The following is a 24617-nucleotide window of genomic DNA, read 5'->3' on the forward strand; positions in this document are numbered from 1 at the left end:
CAAACCAACACAAATAACTTCAAAGAGTGCCCCAAAGATTCTACCGAAGAGTCAAGACGAAAACGTGTGCCAACCCCTATGCATAAGTTCACAAGGTCACATAACCCGCAAGTTGATCACCAAAACATACATCAAGTGGATCACATGAATATCCCATTGTCGCCACAGATAAGCACATGCAAGACATACATCAAGTCTTCTCAAATTCTTAAAGACTCGATCCAATAAGATAACTTCAAAGGAAAAACTCGATCCATTACAAGAAGGTAGAGGGGGAGAAACATCATAAGATCCAACTATAATAGGAAAGCTCGCGGTACATTAAGATCGTGCCAAATCAAGAACACGAGAGAGAGAGAGAGAGAGAGAGAGAGAGAGAGAGAGAGAGAGATCAAACACATAGCTACTGGTACATACCCTCAGCCCCAAGGGTGAACTACTCCCTCCTCATCATGGAGAGCGCCGGGATGATGAAGATGGTCACCGATGATGATACCCCCTCCGACAGGGTGCCGGAACAGGGTCTCGATTGGTTTTTGGTGGCTACAGAGGTTTGCGGCGGCGGAACTCCCGATCTAGGTTTATTTCTGGGGGTTTCTGTATTTATATGAATTTTTGGCGTCGGTTTCACGTCAGGGGGTCCACGAGTCAATGACGAGGGTGGAGCACCCTCCCGGGGGGGGGGGGTAGGGCGCGCCCTCCACCCTCGTGGTTGGCTCGGGACTCTTCTGGCCCAACTCTTTTGCTTCGGGGGCTTCTTCTAGTCCATAAAAAATCACCGTAAATTTTCAGCTCGTTTGGACTTCGTTTGATATTCTTTCTACAAAACTCAAAAACAAGGAAAAAACAGAAACTCGCACTGGGCTCTAGGTTAATAGATTATGATACCTTTGACCGTCGAATCAACACATTTGCAGACCTTGTGAGACTGCATATTCTTGGCCTGCTAAAATAATTTTCTTGAGTAAATCGTGCACAAATGATATTTTACTTACATGTTTTTGAACTCAAGCATTGAGGGAATGAAACAGAGAAAGAAAAATATGCACCTAAAAAGGGACAGACTTAGAGGAAGAAGATGATGAAAGTTGAGGCCTCACCGTGCTGGTTGCTGGGGGGAGACAGATCCACGCAGCAGAGCAACATGGAGAGAGGCGTGCGGGGGGCGTCGATGAGAGTAATGAGATTCATGGCGGGGTGCGCAGGGAGGCGGCGGCGATAAGCTCCTCCACCACCTCCCCCTTCCCCCTGGTGGCTCATCCCCTGGGCACCTTCAGGCAAGGGTGGGGCGGGAAGAGGGAATCGCAGGGGATGGTGGCAGCAAGCCCTCAGTGTTGGAGCCGGCAGGCCGCGCAGACACGAGAAGATAACACGAGAGAAATCGGGATTGGGTTGTATCGCTGTTTGATTAGACAACCCAGAACTCGCGAGAACAGCTCAACCGACTCTAACTCATCCTGCCCACTGTCAAACGGGCCCGCGTGCCAGTCGCTAGCCGCGATTCACCAGGAGCTCTTATTTCCTGGGAGCTTAGTAACTCTAGTGATGTTGTCATCCTTGACTGTAGGTTTATCCGCCAATTATCAGAGCACTTCTTTATTTCTAAGTCGAGGGACTTTGTGTATGGTCTTTGGTACCTATCCGATCCGTTTTGGAAAAATGAAGTACAAACAGTTGTTCAGTCCCAACAACTAACCATGATTGACCGAATCAAAATAAGTGGCCATGCTCCAGCATCTAGCTCTAGCTAGTATATATCCATACCACCTCCTCGTCTCTCCTTCCTCTCCATTTCCCCCGTGGTGCCGACCTCACCCGCCCAGCCCCCGGCAGCCTCGAGCTCCTCCACCGCAGCAGCGGCCGCCTCATGGCTCATCATGCGACGGACGTCCATCAGTGGTGATGCCTCCTTCTCCCCTAGCTAATTACTGTGCTTTGTGCCTCCCATCATGCTTGGTGCCTTGGTCGCCATGGCCGGGTCCCGGGTGGAGCATCGATCTCCCGCCATGACCGCCTGAGAAAACTACTTGTTGCTGCTTGCATCTTTATGTACTTCTTGTTTTGTAGGCTTTCCGCCACGGGTGCGCTCCTGGATGAAGACACTTCGCTATGGCTGTCGCCGGGAGATGACCCGGCTGATGGTGGATTGCTCGTGGGTTCAAATGGAGATACGTATTATATGCCACCTGGTAATCATATTCCTCATCTCTCATCTTGCTTTCATGCTTTATACTATTATCATTTTCGTGTTTGCATCATCTAGATTCTAGATTGGGCAGTGTACGCTGCTGCTGTGGTAGTAAAGAGAGACGAAAGAAAAAAGAGATTGTTGCGATGTTCTGGAACTGTATTCTGAACGATCTCGTGACTATGTTTTCGTCGAAAATCTTGAGCGTAGAGAGGGATTCTTCAGTACACACAAGCCTGTCTTCAGTTTACAAATTATAGCTTGCTCCTATCATTATTTACCCTGGCTACCATGTTTGGGCAGACACGGCACGAAAGTTGGATGACACTGTCAAGGAGGGAAATCTTTATGGACAAACTCTAGGGGAGAAACTTTGGAGTTTTCTTATGTGGTGGCGTCGGGAAAATCCGGTTGATGATGCTCCTGTGTCCCTGGAATAATAGTGTGGTACAAATTATTTGTGCGTTGCGCAGCTTACATAAAATAAAGCCCTTCTCAGTATTTGCTGATGCCCATATGTCCCTACGATGATACTGGCAAGTATTTGCTGAAGAAACTTCGTACAAATCTTTCTCAACAAACACTTTTGTTTGTGTTGTACAGCATACGCAAAAAAATATAATAAAGCCCTTCTGAGTATTTGATATCTGTTTTCGCTCCAGTTGTTTGCTAAATTCATTCGGTTATTCGGCCACGATATCATGTTGCATTGTGTGTTCTCGCTTCTCAGTCTTTGGTTACTGCTTTAGCGATATCTTTAGTGTTGTCTGCTGTAGTAGAGAAAATTAGTTGCATAATATGGAAAGTTGGCATAAATTCAGGAGACCAATAAATTGTGGCTATTGGTGACCTTGTTCATGTTTTGACATGCTTCAAAATGAAACCAATTATTTGGATACTAAAGAACTGGTTTGTAGACCTAGTGGCGAGGACTTGGTGGTGTGTCCTTGTTGACCTGGACATGATGCAGCATAAATACTACCAAATCATCAACTAAAAAACTTTGTGGAAACATAAGGGATTGGAATCACGAATTGGCGAGGTCCGGACAACTTTTACAGAGAAATCAGCTATATGGAACTCCGTATGTTTTTACATCCTAGCTAACCACATGTTTTTTTTCATACTATTAGTATATTTTCCTTATAAATTTACCAAATGTGTGTCGATTCGTACTAACTGATTTTGTATAGAAGAAACTGCCGAGAAGGCACAAAGTGTGAGATGGTTTCAGGCAACGATGACATAAATGGCCAGAGTTACAACCAACATAAACCTGCTGAAAATATCTCTATTCCTAATGGAGCAGTTGGTGAATAGTCCGCCGGTTATTTTTCGCTGGGTTTTTTTCGTCTCACCACTTTCGTTGGTTTTATTTTGCTGGTTTTATTTCGTCTCCCTCCCACCTGCCTTTTCGCTTCACTACCTACATAAGTCATCAGATTAGTTACCATATATTCGTGCTTGATCTGGCAGGTGTCGATTCAATTTAATCATGTAAATATTTGTTAATTAAGAATTCAAAAATAATACCATATACAGAAGATCACCTTCCAAACAAATCACCTCCCTCTCCAATTTATTTCTCCCACCGATCTCCTTCCATACTAATAAAGTACGCATTACATTCCTAACGAAGAGAGAAAATAAAAAAAGAACCCCCCACCCGCACGACCCCTCCCAAGCCTCCAGTGCGCCGCCACCCGCCACCACGTTGCTGCGCGCCACCCCCCACCTCCAGTGCACCGCCTCCAGTGCCCCGCCACCCACCGCCACGCTGCTGCGCGCCGCCGGGCGCAGCGAGGGCGATCTCCGGCCAGATCCGGCTGAGGAGGCGAGTAGGAGTCGGATCCTGTTCCGGGGACGGTGTGGAGATGATCTAGGAGGCGCGGGAGGATGTCCAGCGGCGGGGCTTGAACTCCAAGTTCTTGGCGGCGGCATTCCTCGCCGGTTCTGAGCGAGCGAGCTCTGACAGATTCTGCGTCTTGCGGCGATGGTCGTGTTATCTCTGCAGCGGCAGTGGCGAGTCGGCGACACACAACTGGCGCCGCGCTCCGTAGGTCAGATTCTCTCATCCCTCACCCTGGGATACCTTGATCTCTCTCTCTCTCTCTCTGTGTGTGTGTGTATGTGGGTGTGCAAGGGATCTTAATTAATTGTTTGCTTGGAGTTTAGGATCCAAGTACGCCCCGCTCTGTGGTGTTCACTGATTTCTTGGAGCAACAACGTGTTGTTGGAGTTGCCGAAGCATTAGGTCGAAGGAAAGATGACGATGAAGGACACACAGAGGAGTGTGAGCGGTGATGGCAGCAAGGTTACCGGCAGGTATGCATGCATTAATTGACTGTACAGTGTTCCTGTGTGATGCTACTGGTTTTAACGTTTGTACTGTGATGCCACTGGCAGTTTAAATAAATCTGCTATCATTTGGGATGTGAGTTGTCACAACTTGCTGTGCTCTGGTGTTCGGCTCAAAATTGCTTTTGGGAATGATTCCTCTGAATAGACTACTTATGCTTGACATTTTACTTTTGTTATTTCTATTTGTAACTCAATTTTGGTATCGTGTCAAATTAACAATACTTTTTCTGGATATGGTAGTTGAGAATTGTTATGGTATATGGTGGAGTTAGCCCATCCTCACCAATGACTCTTCCTCAGGGATTTGCTGAACTAGAGTTAGTAATGGGGGTATTGCAGACTGTTTTGAATTATGGGGCTATTGCAGACTTTAGAAGCTGAATTAAATTTTTGTGCAATTGGAAAAGGTGTATACAACTTGAATTTATTAGGTAGTATAGGAGAGATATGAAATTTTAAAAGTGTCAGTCAGATTTGTGTGTTGTTTTGGGTAGTATTCAGTTTTGTTCCATCTTAGAGGCCAATAATGCACATGTGATATTATCTACATTATTCAGTTTATACGACTTCCCATATTCCAATGGTTGTATTTTGCTAAATTGCCCATCTACTTACTGGAATTCTCACAAATAGAAGTGCAGTCAGAAGGTAAAAAGGATGGTATGGTATGTCTCCATTCACATGGTACTGAACTATTAGTGATGCTTTGTGTTATTCTGTAGACTTGAATTTAGTTTCTATGGTTTTCTTTTTCTGTTCATAAACGAGAGTATAGTCTGAAGGAAAAAAATGATATGCTCTCAAGTCTCAAGGGTGTGCAAGAACAGTGAGATTTATATTACTGAACATATTGTTAACAATTTGTTATTTTGCAGACTTGCTCTCAGTTTTTATTCTTGGCAGGTGATTCTTCATGATAATTTTTCGTAGAGGAACATTTTTGGTAAGCGTATTGTAATATTGACTCCCACCTTTTTATTTACATGTAAAGATAACCAATTGGAAATTTTAAATTTTAAATGTACATTTAACTTATTTTGTGAAATAACATCATGTCGTTCAGATAATTTGATTTCCCTCTATGATATTCTTTGGCTTTAGTATATCTTAGGACAAAATTGTCAGAAGTTCTATGCTTCATAACCAAAACATAATCTCCTTTTTTGTTATCTATCGTTTGTGATGCACTGCAAAACTATTGTATATTCTTAAACCACCTTCTTTTATTTTGTGCATCAGATGAGTCAGTATAGGTCATTGAATTACATTTTTTTATCTAAATACATTGCAATTCAAGTGGAATTCAATTTTTCTACACATCTAAAATTTGACATGCATTATGTCTATATACGCAATAAGTAAGTTTTTAAAAAGCCCGTGCCAATTGAGTAAGTCTTATTGGCGGGGAAAATAGGCTATGTGTGTGTGTTAGAGAGAGAGGGAGAGAGAGTGAGGAAGAGGGAGGGAGGAGAGTGTGTGTGTGTGAGGATTTGATGGTAAAAAAAGGTCGCCAATGTCGTAATATTGAACTCTTAAAATTAATGTGACCCCGTTGCAACGCACGGGCGTTCTTCTAGTATCAGCTTAGAAGAGGAGTGTTATACAAAGAGATAAAACAAAGCCCTACGCAAAAGCTAAGTCCCAAGAGCAGCCGACAAGACGCAGTAAAACACACCCCACACACAAAACTATTAAGAACATGGTCCTGGTGTTGAGTTGATGGCGGCATGGAGAGATAAGAGACGGCAGCAACGCGTCCACTTCCTGCACATCCTTCTTCTTCTACCCCCGGGAGCAAAAGCTGCAAATATATGAAAGTTCCCTTATTTCAGAGAAAACAAATAGGAATTACTAAAAGCCCACATCAGCAAAACAGAAAACACTCAAAGTGAATTATAACATCTTACAATATGTCTTGAACATTTCTTTACCGTGAACTGTAGGTACGAAAATAACTAACTATTTTTATTTTTATTTCCAAAATGGAAAACATATTTTTTTTCTTAATTTTTCAAAAGCGTTCATCTCCCACTTAGATAATGTTCATGCAGGGAAAAAAATATTGACGTGGCATGTAGAAAAATTCATAGCATTGAAAAATAATTTGTGACAATAAAAGAATGTTCACGCATTAAAAAAAATGTTCACCACATCTTTAAAAATATTTATCCAATGTGAAAAAAAAATCATACCATTTAAAAAATGTACTTGATATTTTAAAGAAATGTTCACATGTTTTAAAACTATATTTTGACAATTACAAAAATGCTTATACAATGTAAAAATGTGTTAGCATAGTTTAAAAAAATGCTCCATCCCATTAAAATAATGTTCAATGTGTATTTGAAATTTTTTAACATACATTTGAATATGGTCAAAACATGTATTTAGAAAAAAATATACATATGTAACTAAAAAATGTTCTATGTGTATTAAAAAAGTTTCACATGTATATTGAAAATGTATAGTGTGTATTGAAAAAATTAGACACGTGTTGAAAAAAGAAACCAGAAGAGAGACTATGGAGGAAACAAAATAGAAAATAACATATACTCCCTCTGTTCCTAAATATTTGTCTTTCTAGAGATTTCAACAAGTGACTACATACGGAGCAAAATGAGTGAATCTACACTCTAAAATATGTCTACATATATCCGTATGTGGTAGTCCATTTGAAATGTCTAGAAAGACAAATATTTAGGAACAGAGGGAGTAGAAACGAAAGAAGAAGAAAAAACCCACGGAAGGTTCTAAAACCGGTTCGAAATGATTCAGATAACTTTCCTTTTTTTTTGAGAAGAATCAGATAACTTTCCTAATACCACACTATAGGGATCTATAGTGTTGGGCCAGCCCGTTTAGTGAAGCGTCAGACGCGAGCTGGAGGTAACGTTTCACAATAAGCGAGACACATGTTCTCAAAAAAAAAAAGCTAGACACATGGATTGGATATATAGGGTGTTCGGTTGGGTGTTTTTTGGGCGTCTAGGTCTTGTTCGGGCAGTCCAATAGAACACCGCACACATGGCCATGTGACGTAACTAGGTATACTATTTACAATGCTTTGGGTCTAACCAGTCCACTGCATCTTAATTAAGGTGTGTTCAAATTGTCTTTTCCCTTCAAATAAAGATTTTTCTGAATGTGTAATACTCCCATCGTCTCAAAATTGTACTAAACCAACACTTATTTTTGAACGGAGGGAGTAACATATTTTTTATATTAAGTGGAAATCCCAGGTAGGATGAAATTTTATGTGCAAGAATTCCTACACAGTTGCATGGATGTGAGACGTGACTAAGTATGTATACTCGTGTCTGGGGGAAGCAGTTGCATAGATGTGAGACGTGACTAAGATAATCTACTTCAACGACTCCGGACGGAGTCAGTTGCATGGATGTGGATCACTCCACCGTGTCTACTGTACTAACTTGCAAAAGTCGCCTGAACAATTCATCTTCTTCGTTTGTTGCAAAGTAGATTATCTCGTTCAACATCAGCTATATGTTACCCGCAAAAAAAAATAAAAAAATCAGCTATATGTTCCGGCAAAAAACATCAGCTCGATACATCCTGAAATCTCGTATAGCTCTGATCGGAGATAAAAGGTGAAACAACTGTGGAAGATATATTTGTCATAGTGCCATTCTTTGAATATTACATTAATACACACTTGCAAGTATACATGGCTTCATAAACTGATGGCTTTCAGAAGCAGTTGGTGTTTTACAAGTCAATTTCTTGCGCACGAGCGATGTTGGCCTTGGTCTTGGTCTTGGGCATGGATTTTAGGTGGATGGTCCTCCGGTTGCCCACGGTCGCTGCGGGGCTGCCACGTATGACACTATATTGGTTTCTGATGCAAGTTTGTGTAGCAGCGCCGCATAGAAAGGTTCCATACCTTCAAGGAAAACAAATATAGTAGTAATTACTGAAAGCCCATAGATAGAAGAGACGTCGAACTCAGCAGAAAACACACTTATAAAAAGAGGGGAAAATCATCTTAATATATATTCTCTGTATATTTGTTTAACAAGTAGTCACACCCAAAAAAAAGCATGTCACAGAGAGAACTGGTCACATGCTGGCTAGGAAAGTGGTCACATACTGGTTAATCAATTTCTAGGAAGCTTCTAAAAAGATGCGAGTCCACACTGCAAAACGGAGCCTCCACATGCTCACACGCAAGCGAAACTGTAAAGTTTACGGGGAGCATCTATATTCCGGAACAGCGGTCAAGAGGAACGGAAATGAAACAACTTTTGATTACGCATATCGATCATCGATTTTCGTACACGTACAAATAGTACCTTGTATGCAAACGCGAGCTACTTGGATAACGAAAATAATAACAAATCAATAAGGAGAGATATAGATGTGCACCTGCTGCTATTGGGTGGCCTCGCTTTGAATACGGATGATCCTGATGCTTCCGTCAGATTCGACAATGATAACAAGAATATGGTTGTAGCTCGGAGTCGGAGTTGGGGTCGTCGGCGGTAGCGCCATTATGTAGAATGAGCACGTCTAGACAACAACATGTGGCGTAAGAAGGCAGGAAACGAAAAGAAAAGAAGTAGGAAGGGGAACTTGGGAGAGTACCGTTGCACGGCGCAGATGGACGTTGTCCGATGAGGTCGGTGGGTTCCCCGGTGCGGTGCGCGCGGATGAGGAGATCGAATTCAGGAGCTAGCTCGGGGTTGCAGAGGGAGAGGAGAGGGAGGTTTCTGTGTATCTGCGGTTGAACGGGAGGAAAGAGGAGACGTTCTTGCTGGTGCTTGAATTTGCCCAAAAGCTCGAGCCAGAGGCCTCCCTTTTTGTAAGGTTTGCACTACGTATTACCGCGTCCAGAGCGAGTGGCGGGTGGTTGGGCGGGACACATGTCGCCCATGGACGCTTCCTTGTCTTGGTGGAGAACGTACGTTGCGTATCTCCGGAGGTAGAGAGAGAGAGAGAGAGTTGTTTATCCTCCTCGTATATCGTGGTACTCAGTATATGTAGTTTCGACGCGCTCGCACGTCGCGTCTCGCCGTCTCATGGATGCACCATGCCCCCCTCGCGTCCAGGTGCACGTCAATCCATCTGCTCTGGAGAACCAACGAGAGCAGCGATCGAGCCGTCAGCAGCGGGTGGAGGGTAACCACCCGTGGGTCGACGCGTGATGTACGTACGTACGCGGTAGATAGACATCGGTTGGGCATTTCTTGGTACTTTCTGCTCTCTTTCTTTCCCCCGGGACTGCTTTTTCAGTGGTGCCAAATTATTGCACTTTAGCTATGCTGTAAAAGAGCCTGTGCGTTGTAATTGAAGAAAAAAACACCACACGCCCTAACCAAATAATCATGACATAAGACCTCAATAAGTCCATGTCATTTATTTCCATGTGGCATCACATTGCGTTGTCACTTATCCTCCTTCCCATCCTCGTCGACGGTGGCATCAGTGCTCACACAATTACAACACCTTTGAATGTGGTCAATTCTAAGGCGTCTCTCTTTCTTAGCATAAGATGAGAGATCTTTATTTTTCCCCTGCAAAGTTTTGTCGATGCGTGCATGCTTGGTTATAGATGGTTTCTTTCGTCTTCAATCTGATTTTGCTGAGGTGTTCATTTCCATCCGGTACGAAAGAAAAACGGATCGTGTGTTATTGATTAAGGTTGCATTTTAAATAACATTTCAAAAATTATTAACATGTAAAAGAACATCATATTCAGATTCTACATATTTTTTTAATCAAATTTCATATATAACATGTCAAAACTAAAGTTAATTAGGCTTTAAAAGATATGGATATTTTCAAAAAACTATCAAATAATTGAAGCACGTAGGGATGCTACGTCATGTTTCTAATGACTTCTTATCCAAGGAAGTTTGGGTGGTGTGTTTCAAGCTAAACTACAACATTTCTAGAAAAACTACTTTTTTTTTGCGAAAAAACTTTCAATCTATTTATCTTCAATCATGGCAGTACAACGAATACCAAAAATAAAAAATTACATCTAGCGACGACTACAAGTACCGAAGCGAGCCGAAGGCGCGCCGCCTTCATCGCCCCTCCATTGCCGGAGCCGGGCACAACTTGTTGTAGTAGACAGTCGGGAAGTCGTCGTGCTAAGGCCCCATAGGACCAACACCCCAGAACAGCAACCGCCGCCGATGAAAAATAACGTAGATCGCAAGGATCCAAACCGAAGACACATGAACGTAGACGAACAACGGTGAGATCCGAGCAAATCCACCAAAGATAGATCTGCCGGAGACACACCTCCACACGCCTACCAACGATGCTAGACGCATCGCCGGAACGGGGGCTGGGCGGGGAGACCTTTATTCCATCTTCAGGGAGCGGCCGCCGTCTCGCCTTCCTGAGTAGGACAAACCCTAACAAGATTGAAAAAAAGACTGACAACGGAGCCCTCCCGCCGGCCCTTGGCAGGATCCACCGCGCCATTACTAGGAGGACATCACGAGTAAACCGGAAGTTTCTGGCCACAATTAGTCCATGCATATACTCCCTCCGTTCCTAAATATTTGTCTTTCTAGAGATTTCAACAAGTGACTACATACGAAGCAAAATGAGTGAATCTACATTTTAAAATATGTCTACATAGATCTGTATGTTGTTTTCATTTGAAATGCCTAAAAAGACAAATATTTGGAACGGAGGGAGTATATCTTATACGTGTAGAATCTACACTTCAGTTTTTAAAGAGTGGATGTCAGTATGTCACTACCTACGTACGTACTCCAGCTTTACCAGCTCCGCCCGGTACGTACTCCAGCTTTGGGAATGTATCTGGTGCACCGGGGCAATTTGTGCTACCGGTGCACCGGTCGCCCGTTGCACGTAAAAAAATGTTCGAAAAAATCCGGAAAAAAATCTAGTGCATTGACACGACATTAATGTACGTTGTCACAAAAATTTAACTCAACATTTAAAACATTGTTCGAGATATAAAAATAACAAATTTGACACTGAATAGTACATAACACAAGTTGAGCTTCATTTTTGGCCCATTAGCACATTGAGGCCAAATTTGTCATTTTTGTATCTTCGGCATTGTTTTGAATTTTGATTTAAATTTTTGCGACAACATACATTGATGCTGTGTCGATACACTAAATTTTTTACGAATTTTTTTGAATATTTTTAAATGTGCAATAGGGTCCGGTGCACCGGTAGCATCAATTGCCTTGGTGCACCAGAAACGTTCCCCTCCAGCTTTACCAGCTCCGCCCGGAGTCAGTTGCATTCATGCTACTGACTTGACCGCGTCGCTACGAATCGCAACCGATCGACGTAAATGACAACAATAAATTCATTATTAAACCTGGCACTTGTATATGTTTTGTTACCAAGAAGGGACGGTTCTACACATCATCCCAAGCATTTTTCGACATGGCCGTTGGGGGTATTGTTATTCGAGAAACCGAAGACCATTCTAAGGCGGGGCTCTTTTTTTGTAGAGAAAAGAGTGCAAACTTCATCACATGCATCGCTTGTGCTTGTGGAGATGGCCGGAAGTTGACCTTCTCCACTAGCAAAGTACAGCACAGAAACACGCTAGCACCATCCTACTGAGATCTGATATGATATGATCCCTTCTTCTCGCCAGCCTTGCCTCACAAACCCACTGCCCCGACCATTTCTACGGTTGCCCCCTCCTCTACTCTATGTCGATCAATCATTCATGTCACAGCACATTAGGCCTTGTACAATGGGAAATGTTTAGGGGAGATGCTTAGAGAAATAAACTAGACGTTTTTTAAGCACCGGTGCTTATTTATACAGGATAGCCGCTTAACTAAATGTCTCTCCTGTAGAAATAGACACCGGTGCTTCAGAAAAACCCGGTATATTTTTCTAAGCATCTCTCTGAGCACCTCCCATTGTATAAGGCCCGTCTCCTTCCCCTGGTAGCACACGGATCAACCACAATAGTACCTCTAGGAGACCTCAGAAACTACATACGAAATTTGTCGATGACAGTGCACAACTTAGGGGTGACACAATCATGCGATAAAAAAGAATATGCAAGAAGTAACTATGCGTTTTTTCACGGTGTTGATGTAGTGAAGGGCGGACCATTCATCGGTAGAACCAGTGCAAAAGGGAAACCCGACGCATGTGTCTCGCCTTGTTGGGCAGCTAGAGGGGAGCCAGTACAAGGCCTTGGTACCAAAGAATGTGTAAGAAAGAAACATCTAACTAAAAGCACGACCAAAGGCTGCTCTTGCAGAGACGTGACATGCTCGCACAGTCCCGAGCGACATGGTGACACACCGCATATAAGTGAGCTAGAGGGGGGGGGGGGGGCGGGGATAGGGAATTGTTTAATTTTCCACACGTATTGCTTTTACACTGGTAATATATGTTGGACATGTGTATATGTTCCTAGGTCTGGGTTTTGTATGCCGCACCTGTAGTGTCTCTCTCTCCCCCTGTATGTACTTGTATCTTGGGAGACAAAACACCAGTCGCATCCCTTGTACCTATATATATATGTGCCTAGTGCACGATCAATTATTATCGATGCATCAAACCATTCACTACATGGTATCTATCGCAAGTCGATCCTCTCCCGCTTCCGCCTAACCCTAGCCGCCGCCGCCCCACGCAGCCGCTACCTCCCCTCCTCCGCCCGCTCGCGCGCCTCGCTCCCTTGCCTCGTTAGCCGCCCGCGCTCGCTTCCTGCGCTAGCCGCGCGCGCCTCGCTCCCTTGCCTCACTAGCCCGCCAGCGCTCGCCCCGCGCGCCACGCCGCTAGCCGCTCGCTAACCCACATCGCTAGCCGCCAGCGCTCGCCTCGCCAGCCGCCCGCGCGCGCTACCAGCCACCCTGCTCACTCCCCCGTGCCGCTCGCTCCCTTCTGTTCCCGCTTCGTCGCTGCTGCTGCGCCCGCTTCGCTCGCCGCCGCTGCTCGCTTGCATCGCAACGCTGCACCACCGCCGAACCGCCATGTCTTCCTTCGCCTCCTCCTACTCTAACCCCTTCGCCGGGCCGGACCCCGCTGACATCCGCGACATTAACATCGACGACCGCATCCTCGTCATCCTCGATGCCACCGACGCCACGTACTTCGTGTGGAAGACGTACTTCTCGCTACTCTTCCGCGAGAACAACCTCGTGGATCACGTTGATGGTTCCGTCGACTCCCGTGCCATGGTGGGCGACTCCGAGTGGACCGCGATCGACACCACACTCATTCGGTGGTTCTTTACCACCATCTCGAATGACCTGTTTCACACGGTCGTGAGCGATGGTGATGACGCCGGCGCCGTGTGGGTTAGTTGAGCCTCTTCACCGACAACAAGCTTCAGCTCCGCGTTTTTTTGCAGCAGGAATTTTTTTTACTGTCATCAGGATGATCAGTCTATTGATGACTACTGCCGCCGCCTGAAGACGTTGGCGGATGAGCTCCGTGACATTGGCGCCAAGGTTGATGATGACCTCCTCCTCAGCACGCTCACCACCGGCCTCAACGAGGACTTCGGTAACGCCGCCTCCAACCTCTCCCTCACACCGGAGCCCTCCTTCCCCAAGTTCGTGGCATACTTGCGGTTGGAGGAGCGCCGGATGAAGGGGGTCAAGAAGCGCGTGCAGCACCACGCCCGTGCCGCCGGCGCCTCGCGTGGTGCCCTCCACCGGCCTCCCCGCCCGCGCCTGCGCCCCGTCACCAGCCGGTGCCCCCCGCGCCTCCGGGGTTTTACCCCCTCCCGCCCGCGGCCCCCGCCCCACCCGCTGCCCCCCCAGCTGCCGCAGCAGGGTGGCGGGCGCCGCGGCAACCGTCGCGGGGGCGGGCGCAAATAGGCGCAAGGGGGCCCCTCGTCAGCTGCAGCAGCAGGCCACCCCGCCCTGGACTTACGGCACCAACCTGTGGACGGGCGTCGTACACGCGTACTCGATGCCAGTTCCTCGGGCTCCCGCTCCGGGCATCCTTGGGCCTCGGCCGGCGAGCCACCAGACGCTCTTCACCGCGCAGAACGCCACCCCCTATAGCGGCTACGACACCGCGCCCGCACCCGCCTACAGCGTCGCTCCCGCGCCGGCCTACGGAGGGTTTCTCCCTCCCCAGGTGCTGCCACCGTGGGACCCGGCCCTTCTCGCTGTTCTGCACTCCGCGCCGTCACCGAGCTCCTATGGTGGCGACTGTGACTTGTACATGGACCCGGGCGCCACAGCTCACATGACTACTCATCCCGGTAAGCTCACATCCGCCACTCCTATTCATACTCCCACTCGCATCACCCTTGGTAACGGTTCCTCCATTCCCATTACACATGTCGGTCATATGTCTTTTCCTTCTACTTCTACTCCCGTTAACATGTCTAATGTTCTTGTGTCTCCTAACTTAGTTACCAATCTTGTTTCTGTTCGTCGCCTTGCTCGTGAGAACCCTATCACTGTTGAATTTGATGATATCGGCTTTTCTGTGAAGGACGCCCGTACACGGATGGTACTCCACCGATGTGACAGCCCGAACGAGCTTTACCCGGTGCATTCTTCCGGCGCCACCACCACCCGTCGTCACGCCGCCTTCGCTGCTAGTGTCGATCTTTGGCATGCCCGCCTCAGCCATCCCAACTCCACCGTTATGCGTCAGATTCTTCAGAGTTTTTCTTTCTCATGTAATAAGGTTGACGACCACACTTGTGAGGCATGCCGTCTTGGCAAGCACGTTCGTCTTCCCTTTAGCGAGTCTATAAACATTTCCACCTTTCCGTTTCAGTTATTGCATAGTGATGTTTGGACGTCCCCGGTTGCGAGCAACACGGGCTACTTATACTATTTGGTGATATTGGATGATTTTACCCATCATGTGTGGACCTTTCCTCTCCGTCGCAAGTCCGACACACTTGCCACACTCACCACTTTTTATTCATATTTCACCACACTGTTTGGTCGTCCTATTCTCGCCTTGCAAACTGACAACGGTAAGGAGTTTGACAACGTCGCCGTCCGCAATCTACTTGTGTCCCACGGCACCATCTTTCGTCTCACTTGTTCCTACACGTCACAGCAGAATGGCCGCGCCGAGCGCGTCATTTGCACTCTTAATGACTGTGTCCGCACGTTACTCTTTCACTCCTACGTGCCTCCTCGGTTCTGGCCGGACGCACTCACGACCGCCAGTCTCCTTATTAACATTCGCCCGTGTCATTCGCGATGGAACTACACTCCTCACCAGCTCCTCTTCGGTGTGGTTCCATCTTATGATGGCCTTCACATCTTCGGGTGTCTCTGTTATCCTAGCACCGCGTCCACTGCTCCTCACAAACTCGCTCCTCGGTCTCTTCCGTGTATCTTCCTTGGTTATCATCCCACCACCAAAGGTTATCGGTGCTATGATCTAGTGTCCCACCGTGTTTTCACTTTGCGGCATGTGTACTTTGATGAGCTGGTGTTCCTGTTTCAGCAGGTACCGTCACCCTTGGCTTCTCCTGCGTCGCGGTTCGCCCCTGCCTCCTCCTCTGGCGAACCGCCCAGTGCATTGGCCCTGCCCACGCTCCCCACGCCGGCTAGCCAGTCCGAGCCCCCGTCATCGCGGCTCCCTCGGCTGCCCCCGACGTCGCGGCCCCCTCGGCCGCCCCCGTCCCCGCGGTTGCACCCCTCACCGGTGTGGTCACTCGGGCTCAGACTGGGACACTTCTTCCTAACACGCGCTACACGTCTGATGTGTACGCGTGTGCCGCGTCCACCTCGACACCGTCTCCGCTCCCCACCTCCGCTCGCGCAGCCCTTCGGGATCCGAACTGGCTAGCTGCGATGAGTAAGGACTTTGATGCCCTGCAGCGCAACCGTACGTGGTAGCTTGTCCCGCCGCCTCCCCGTGTCAATGCCATCACTGGAAAGTGGGTCTTCCGCCACAAAACTCATCCCGACGGCTCTCTTGAGCGCTACAAGGCGCGTTGGGTGGTGCGCGGCTTCCCCAGCGTGGACTTCACCGACACCTTCGCCCTGGTTGTCAAACGGGCACGATTCGCGCTGTCCTCCAGCTTGCTGTTTCTCGCGCCTGGCCAGTCCACCAGCTCGATGTGTCTAATGCTTTCTTGCATGGCCATCTCGACGAGCAGGTGTTCTGTCAGCAGCCTACTGGTTTCGTTGACCCCGACTTTCCGGACCATGTGTGCTTGCTCTCCCATTCTCTCTACGGGTTGAAGCAGGCGCCTTAGGCCTGATACCAGCGGATCGCGGCCTTCCTTGAGCAGCAGGGGTTCCGGTCCACACGGTTCGATGCCTCGATCAAAACCGACGGATATTAAATGAAGAATCCTGGGGTGTGACGAATTTTTCGGATGTAACACGTAAAAACCAGGAGGAAAGGAAAGGAAAAATGACAAAGCGAGTGCCTTCTACAGACTCGCCTCAATTGATGTCACTGCCTCCGGCTTAGTCAAGTCTCGTGTTGCCATTGCCGTTGTCGCCATGGGCGACCATGTTGGGGTCGGTTCCTGCTTAGTCAGTGGTTGTGGTCTCTGTCACTCTCCATATCTCTCACACACATTTTTTGCATCATTCATTAATTAAGAAGAATATTTTTTTCCTCAAAAAAAGAAGAGAATTTTTGGCTCAACACCGGTTTTGGAGTGGCAAATGAAGGGAACCACAAAAGAGGAATCTCGTGTTTGTGTGTGTGTGTGTGTGTGTGTGAAAGGAGAGAGAAAGAGAGAGAATCTTGAGTTAGTCAATGGATTGAGGCCTAGGGTCTCCGTTTTGAGTGAAAGGGAAAAAATGTCCCAACAACCAAACTATTTGGTACTTCCTCCGGGCAGAAATCACATATTTGACCTGAGGGCGAAATCAAATCACAAATTGACCTGCTCTCGAAAAAAATTCACTCTGCTGACCCTTTAGTGTGGCGCCCGACAGCGAGGCGCCGCACCCAACTGTGCAGCGCCTCGGCCTTAGGCATCGCACCTCCTGCCATCGTGGCAGCCCTGGTCCAGTTGCGGCCCCACAGACAGTTGAGCAGCGCCTAAGGTCTAGGCGCCACACTTGTAATGTGCGGCGCCTATGTTGGAAATATGCCCTAGAGGCAATAATAAAAGTATTATTATATTTCATTGTTCATGATAATTGTCTTTTATTCATGCTATAACTGTATTATCCGGAAATCGTAATACACGTGTGAATACTTAGACCACACTATGTCCCTGGTAAAGCCTCTAGTTGACCAGCTCGTTGTGATCAACAGATAGTCATGGTTTCCTGACTATCGACATTGGATGTCATTGATAACGGGATCGCATCATTAGGAGAATGATGTGATGGACAAGACCCAATCCTAAGCATAGCATAAAAGATCGTGTAGTTCGTTTTGCTAGAGCTTTGCAAGTGTCAAGTATCTCTTCCTTCGACCATGAGATCGTGTAACTCCCGGATACCGTAAGAGTGCCTTGGGTGTATCAAACGTCACAACGTAACTGGGTGACTATAAAGGTGCATTACAGGTATCTCGGAAAGTAGCTGTTGGGTTGACACGGATCGAGACTGGGATTTGTCACTCCGTATGACGGAGAGGTATCTCTGGGCCCACTCGGTAATGCATCATCATATTGAGCTCAATGTAACCAAGGTGTTGGACACGGGATCATGCATTACGGTACGAGTAAAGTGACTTGCCGGTAACGAGACTGAACAAGGTATTGGGATACCGACGATCGAGTCTCGGGCAAGTAACGTACCGATTGACAAAGGGAATTGAATACAGGGTTTGATCGAATCCTCGACATCGTGGTTCATCCGATGACAACATCAAGGGGCATGTGGGAGCCATCATGGGTATCCAGATCCCGCTGATGGTTATTGACTGAGAGCGTCTCGGTCATGTCTGCATGACTCCCGAACCCGTAGGGTCTACACACTTAAGGTTCGGTGACGCTAGGGTTATGAAGATATGTATATGCAGAAACCCGAATGTTGTTCGGAGTCCCGGATGAGATCCCGGACGTCACGAGGAGTTCCGGAATGGTCCGGAGGTAAAGAATTATATATAGGAAGTGCTATTTCGGGCACCGGGACAAGTTTCGGGGTTATCGGTATTGTACCGGGACCACCGGAAGGGTCCCGGGGGTTCACCGGGTGGGGCCACCTGTCCTGGGGGGCCACATGGGCTGTAGGGGGTGCGCCTTGGCCATCATGGGCCAAGGGCACCAGCCCCTATAGGCCCATGCGCCTAGGGTTTCCCCCTAGGAGGAGTCCTAGTGGTGGAAGGCACCCCTAGGTGCCTTGGGGGGGAGGGAAACCTCCCCTAGGCCGCCGCCCCCCCTAGTAGATCTCATCTACTAGGGCCGGCGCCCCCCCTTGGCACCCCTATATATAGTGGGGGAGAGGAGGGACTTCATACACCAGCCCCTTGCGCCTCCACCTTCCCCCCGTTACGTCTCTCCCTCGTAGTCTCGGCGAAGCCCTGCTGCTGTGACGCCCTGCATCCACCACCACGCCGTCGTGCTGCTGGATCTTCATCAACCTCTCCTTCCCCCTTGCTGGATCAAGAAGGAGGAGACGTCTCCCGTCCCGTACGTGTGTTGAACGCGGAGGTGCCGTCCGTTCGGCGCTGGTCATCGGTGATTTGGATCACGTCGAGTACGACTACATCATCACCTTGCAAGCTTCCGCACGCGATCTACAAGTGGTATGTAGATGCAAACTCTCTCCCTAGACTCGTTGCTTAGATGAACTCATAGATGGATCTTGGTGAAACCGTAGGAAAAATTTTAATTTTCTGCAACGTTCCCCAACAGTGGCATCATGAGCTAGGTCTATGCGTAGTTCTCTTTGCACGAGTAGAACACAACTTTGTTGTGAGCGTGGATTTTGTCATCTTACTTGCCTCTACTAGTCTTTTCTTGCTCAACGGTATTGTGGGATGAAGCGGCCCGGACCAACCTTACACGTACACTTACGTGAGACCGGTTCCACCGACTGACATGCACAAGTTGCATAAGGTGGCTGGCGGGTGTCTGTCTCTCCCACCTTAGTTGGAGCGGAATCGATGAACAGGGCCCTTATGAAGGGTAAATAGAAGTTGACAAAATCACGTTGTGGTGATTCGTAGGTAAGAAAACGTTCTTGCTAGAACCCAAGTGCAGCCACGTAAAAGATGCAACAACAATTAGAGGACGTCTAACTTGTTTTTGCAGCGATTGATCATGTGATGTGATATGGCCAGAAGTTGTGATGAATGATGAATTGTGATGTATGAGATCATGTTCTTTATAATAGGATTCACGACTTGCATGTCGATGAGTATGACAACCGGCAGGAGCCATAGGAGTTGTCATTATTTTTTGTATGACCTGCGTGTCATTGAATAACGTCATGTAAACTACTTTACTTTATTGCTAAACGTTAGTCATAGAAGTAGAAGTAGTCGTTGGCGTGACAACTTCATGAAGACACGATGATGGAGATCATGATGATGGAGATCATGGTGTCAAGCCGGTGACAAGATGATCATGGAGCCCCGAAGATGAAGATCAATGGAGCTATATGATATTGGCCATATCATGTCACAACTATATAATTGCATGTGATGTTTATTATGTATTATGCATCTTGTTTACTTAGGACGACGGTAGTAAATAAGATGATCCCTTATAAAATTTCAAGAAGTGTTCTCCCCTAACTGTGCACCGTTGCTACAGTTCGTCGTTTCTAAGCACCACGTGATGATCGGGTGTGATGGATTCTTACGTTCACATACAACGGGTGTAAGACAGTTTTACACAGCGGAAACACTTAGGGTTAACTTGACGAGCCTAGCATGTGCAGACATGGCCTCGGAACACGGAGACCGAAAGGTCGAACATGAGTCGTATGGAAGATACGATCAACATGAAAATGTTCACCGACGATGACTAGTTCGTCTCACGTGATGATCGGACACGGGCTAGTCGACTCGGATCGTGTAACACTTAGATGACTAAAGGGATGTCTAATCTAAGTGGGAGTTCATAATTTGATTAGAACTTTATTATCATGAACTTAGTCTAAAACCTTTGCAAATATGTCTTGTAGATCAATGGCCAACGCTAATGTCAACATGAACTTCAACGCGTTCCTAGAGAAAACCAAGCTGAAAGATGATGGCAGCAACTATACGGACTGGGTCCGGAACCTGAGGATCATCCTCATAGCTGCCAGGAAACAATATGTCCTAGAAGGACCGCTAGGTGACGCTCCCGTCCCAGAGAACCAAGACATTATGAATGCTTGGCAGTATCGCGCTGATGATTACTCCCTCGTTCAGTGCGGCATGCTTTACAGCTTAGAACCGGGGCTCCAAAAGCGTTTTGAGCATCACGGAGCATATGAGATGTTCGAAGAGCTGAAACTAGTTTTCCAAGCTCATGCCCGGGTCGAGAGATATGATGTCTCCGACAAGTTCTATAGTTGTAAGATGGAGGAAAACAGTTCTGTCAGTGAGCACATCCTGAAGATGTCTGGGTTGCACAACCGTATGACCCAGCTGAACATTAACCTCCCAGATGAGGCGGTCATTGACAGAATCCTCCAGTCTCTCCCACCAAGCTACAAGAGCTTTGTGATGAACTACAACGTGCAGGGAATGGAAAAGACCATTCCTGAAGTGTTCTCGATGCTGAAGTCAGCAGAGGCTGAAATCAAGAAAGAACATCAAGTGTTGATGGTCAATAAGACCACTAAGTTCAAGAAGGGCAAGGGTAAGGAAAACTTCAAGAAAGACGGCAAAGATGTTGCCGCGCCTGGTAAACCAGTTATCGGGAAGAAGTCAAAGAATGGACCCAAGCCTGAGACTGAGTGCTTTTATTGCAAGGGGAAGGGTCACTGGAAGCGGAACTGCCCCAAATACTTAGCGGATAAGAAGGCCGGCAACACCAAAGGTATATTTGATATACATGTGATTGATGTGTACCTTACCAGTACTCGTAGTAACTCCTGGGTATTTGATACCGGTGCCGTTGCTCATATTTGTAACTCACAGCAGGAGCTGCGGAATAAACGGAGACTGGCGAAGGACGAGGTGACGATGCGCGTCGGGAATGGTTCCAGAGTCGATGTGATCGCCGTCGGCACGCTGCCTCTACATTTACCTACGGGATTAGTTTTGAACCTTAATAATTGTTATTTAGTGCCAAGTTTGAGCATGAACATTGTATCTAGATCTCGTTTAATACGAGATGGCTACTCATTTAAGTCTGAGAATAATGGTTGTTCGATTTATATGAGAGATATGTTTTATGGTCATGCTCCGATGGTCAATGGTTTATTCTTAATGAATCTCGAGCGTAATATTACACATGTTCATAGTGTAGATGCCAAAAGATTTAAAATTGATAACGATAGTCCCACATACTTGTGGCACTGCCGCCTTGGTCACATTGGTGTCAAGCGCATGAAGAATCTCCATGCCGATGGACTTTTAGAGTCTCTTGATTATGAATTGTTTGACACGTGCGAACCATGCCTTTGGGCAAAATGACCAAGACTCCGTTCTCCGGAACAATGGAGCGAGCAACCAACTTGTTGGAAATCATACATACCGATGTGTGCGGTCCAATGAGCGTTGAGGCTCGCGGAGGATATCGTTATGTTCTCACTCTCACAGATGACTTGAGTAGATATGGGTATGTCTACTTAATGAAACACAAGTCTGAGACCTTTGAAAAGTTCAAGGAATTTCAGAATGAGGTGGAGAATCAACGTGACCGAAAGATAAAATTCTTACGATCAGATCGTGGAGGAGAATACTTAAGTCACGAATTTGGTACACACTTAAAGAAATGTGGAATCGTTTCACAGCTCACGCCGCCTGGAACACCTCAGCGAAACGGTGTGTCCGAACGTCGTAATCGCACTCTATTGGATATGGTGCGGTCTATGATGTCTCTTACCGATTTACCGCTATCATTTTGGGGATACGCTCTAGAGACAGCTACATTCACTTTAAATAGGGCACCGTCTAAATCCGTTGAGACGACACCGTATGAATTATGGTTTGGAAAGAAACCTAAGCTGTCGTTTCTAAAAGTTTGGGGATGCGAAGCTTATGTCAAGAAACTTCAACCTGAAAAGCTCGAACCCAAGTCGGAAAAATGCGTATTCATAGGATACCCTAAGGAAACTGTAGGGTATACCTTCTACTTAAGATCCGAAGGCAAGATCTTTGTTGCCAAGAACGGATGCTTTCTGGAAAAAGAGTTTCTCTCGAAAGAAGTAAGTGGGAGGAAAGTAGAACTCGATGAAGTACTACCTCTTGAGCGGGATAGTGACGCAGCACAGGAAACCGTTCCTGTGATGCCCACACCAACTGAAGAGGAAAACCATGATAATGATCAAGGGACTTCGGATCAAGTTACTGCTGAACTTCGTAGGTCCACAAGGACACGTTCCGTACCAGAGTGGTACGGCAACCCTGTCCTGGAAATCATGTTGTTAGACAACAATGAACCTTCGAACTATGAAGAAGCAATGGCGGGCCCGGATTCCAACAAATGGCTTGAAGCCATGAAATCCGAGATAGAATCCATGTATGAAAACAAAGTATGGACTTTGACAGACTTGCCCGATGATCGGCGAGCGATAGAAAACAAATGGATCTTTAAGAAGAAGACGGACGCGGATGGTAATGTTACCATCTATAAAGCTCGACTTGTCGCTAAGGGTTATCGACAGGTTCAAGGGATTGACTACGACGAGACATTCTCTCCCGTAGCGAAGCTAAAGTCCGTCCGAATCATGTTAGCAATTGCCGCATACTATGATTATGAGATATGGCAGATGGACGTCAAAACAGCATTCCTTAACGGGCATCTTAAGGAAGAACTGTATATGATGCAGCCGGAAGGTTTTGTCGATCCTCGGAACGCTAACAAAGTATGCAAGCTCCAGCGATCCATTTATGGACTGGTGCAAGCATCTCGGAGTTGGAACATTCGCTTTGATGAGATGATCAAAGCGTTTGGGTTTATGCAGACTTATGGAGAAGCCTGCGTTTACAAGAAAGTGAGTGGGAGCTCTGTAGCATTTCTCATATTATATGTAGATGACATACTCCTGATGGGAAATAATATAGAATTTCTGGACAGCATTAAGGCCTACTTGAATAAGTGTTTTTCAATGAAGGACCTTGGAGAAGCTGCTTATATATTAGGCATCAAGATCTATAGAGATAGATCGAGACGCCTCATAGGTCTTTCACAAAGCACATACCTTGATAAGATTTTGAAGAGATTCAGAATGGATCAGTCCAAGAAGGGGTTCTTGCCTATGTTACAAGGTATGAGACTGAGCTCAGCTCAGTCACCGACCACGGCAAAAGATAAAGAAGAGATGAGTGTCATCCCCTATGCTTCAGCCATAGGATCTATTATGTATGCCATGCTGTGTACCAGACCCGATGTAAACCTTGCCGTAAGTTTGGTAGCAAGATACCAAAGTAATCCCGGCAAGGAACACTGGACAGCGGTCAAGAATATCCTGAAGTACCTGAAAAGGACAAAGGACATGTTTCTCGTTTATGGAGGAGACGAAGAGCTCGTCGTAAAGGGTTACGTCGACGCTAGCTTCGACTCAGATCTGGATGACTCTAAGTCACAAACCGGATACGTGTATATGTTGAATGGTGGAGCAGTAAGCTGGTGCAGCTGCAAGCAGAGCGTCGTGGCGGGATCTACGTGTGAAGCGGAGTACATGGCAGCCTCGGAGGCAGCACATGAAGAAATTTGGGTGAAGGAGTTCATCACCGACCTAGGAGTCATACCCAATGCGTCGGGGCCGATCAAACTCTTCTGTGACAACACTGGAGCTATTGCGCTCGCAAAGGAGCCCAGGTTTCACAAGAAGACCAGGCACATCAAGCGTCGTTTCAACTCCATCCGTGAAAATGTTCAAGATGGAGACATAGAGATTTGCAAAGTGCATATGGATCTGAATGTCACAGATCCGCTGACTAAACCTCTCTCGCGTGCAAAACATGATCAACACCAGAACTCTATGGGTGTTCGATTCATCACAATGTAACTAGATTGGTGACTCTAGTGCAAGTGGGAGACTGTTGGAAATATGCCCTAGAGGCAATAATA

At 46.8% G+C, this 24617-nt stretch overlaps 2 long non-coding RNA genes across 2 annotated transcripts; one reads left to right on the top strand and one right to left on the bottom strand.

Annotated features, from left to right (window-relative positions):
* Positions 1-2100: 2100 nt before the first annotated feature.
* On the top strand, positions 2101-2834 carry LOC123040128 (uncharacterized). The gene is made up of 2 exons (XR_006418052.1): positions 2101-2189; positions 2492-2834. It is a non-coding gene; the product is annotated as an uncharacterized lncRNA (long non-coding RNA).
* A 5324-nt stretch (positions 2835-8158) lies between these two features.
* On the bottom strand, positions 8159-9327 carry LOC123040129 (uncharacterized). The gene is made up of 3 exons (XR_006418053.1): positions 9152-9327; positions 8933-9076; positions 8159-8450 (listed from the first exon to the last, which is right to left on the bottom strand). It is a non-coding gene; the product is annotated as an uncharacterized lncRNA (long non-coding RNA).
* Positions 9328-24617: the final 15290 nt, after the last annotated feature.

The sequence above is a fragment of the Triticum aestivum genome, chromosome 2B (genome assembly GCF_018294505.1).
Source record: "Triticum aestivum cultivar Chinese Spring chromosome 2B, IWGSC CS RefSeq v2.1, whole genome shotgun sequence".
NCBI lineage: Eukaryota > Viridiplantae > Streptophyta > Magnoliopsida > Poales > Poaceae > Triticum > Triticum aestivum.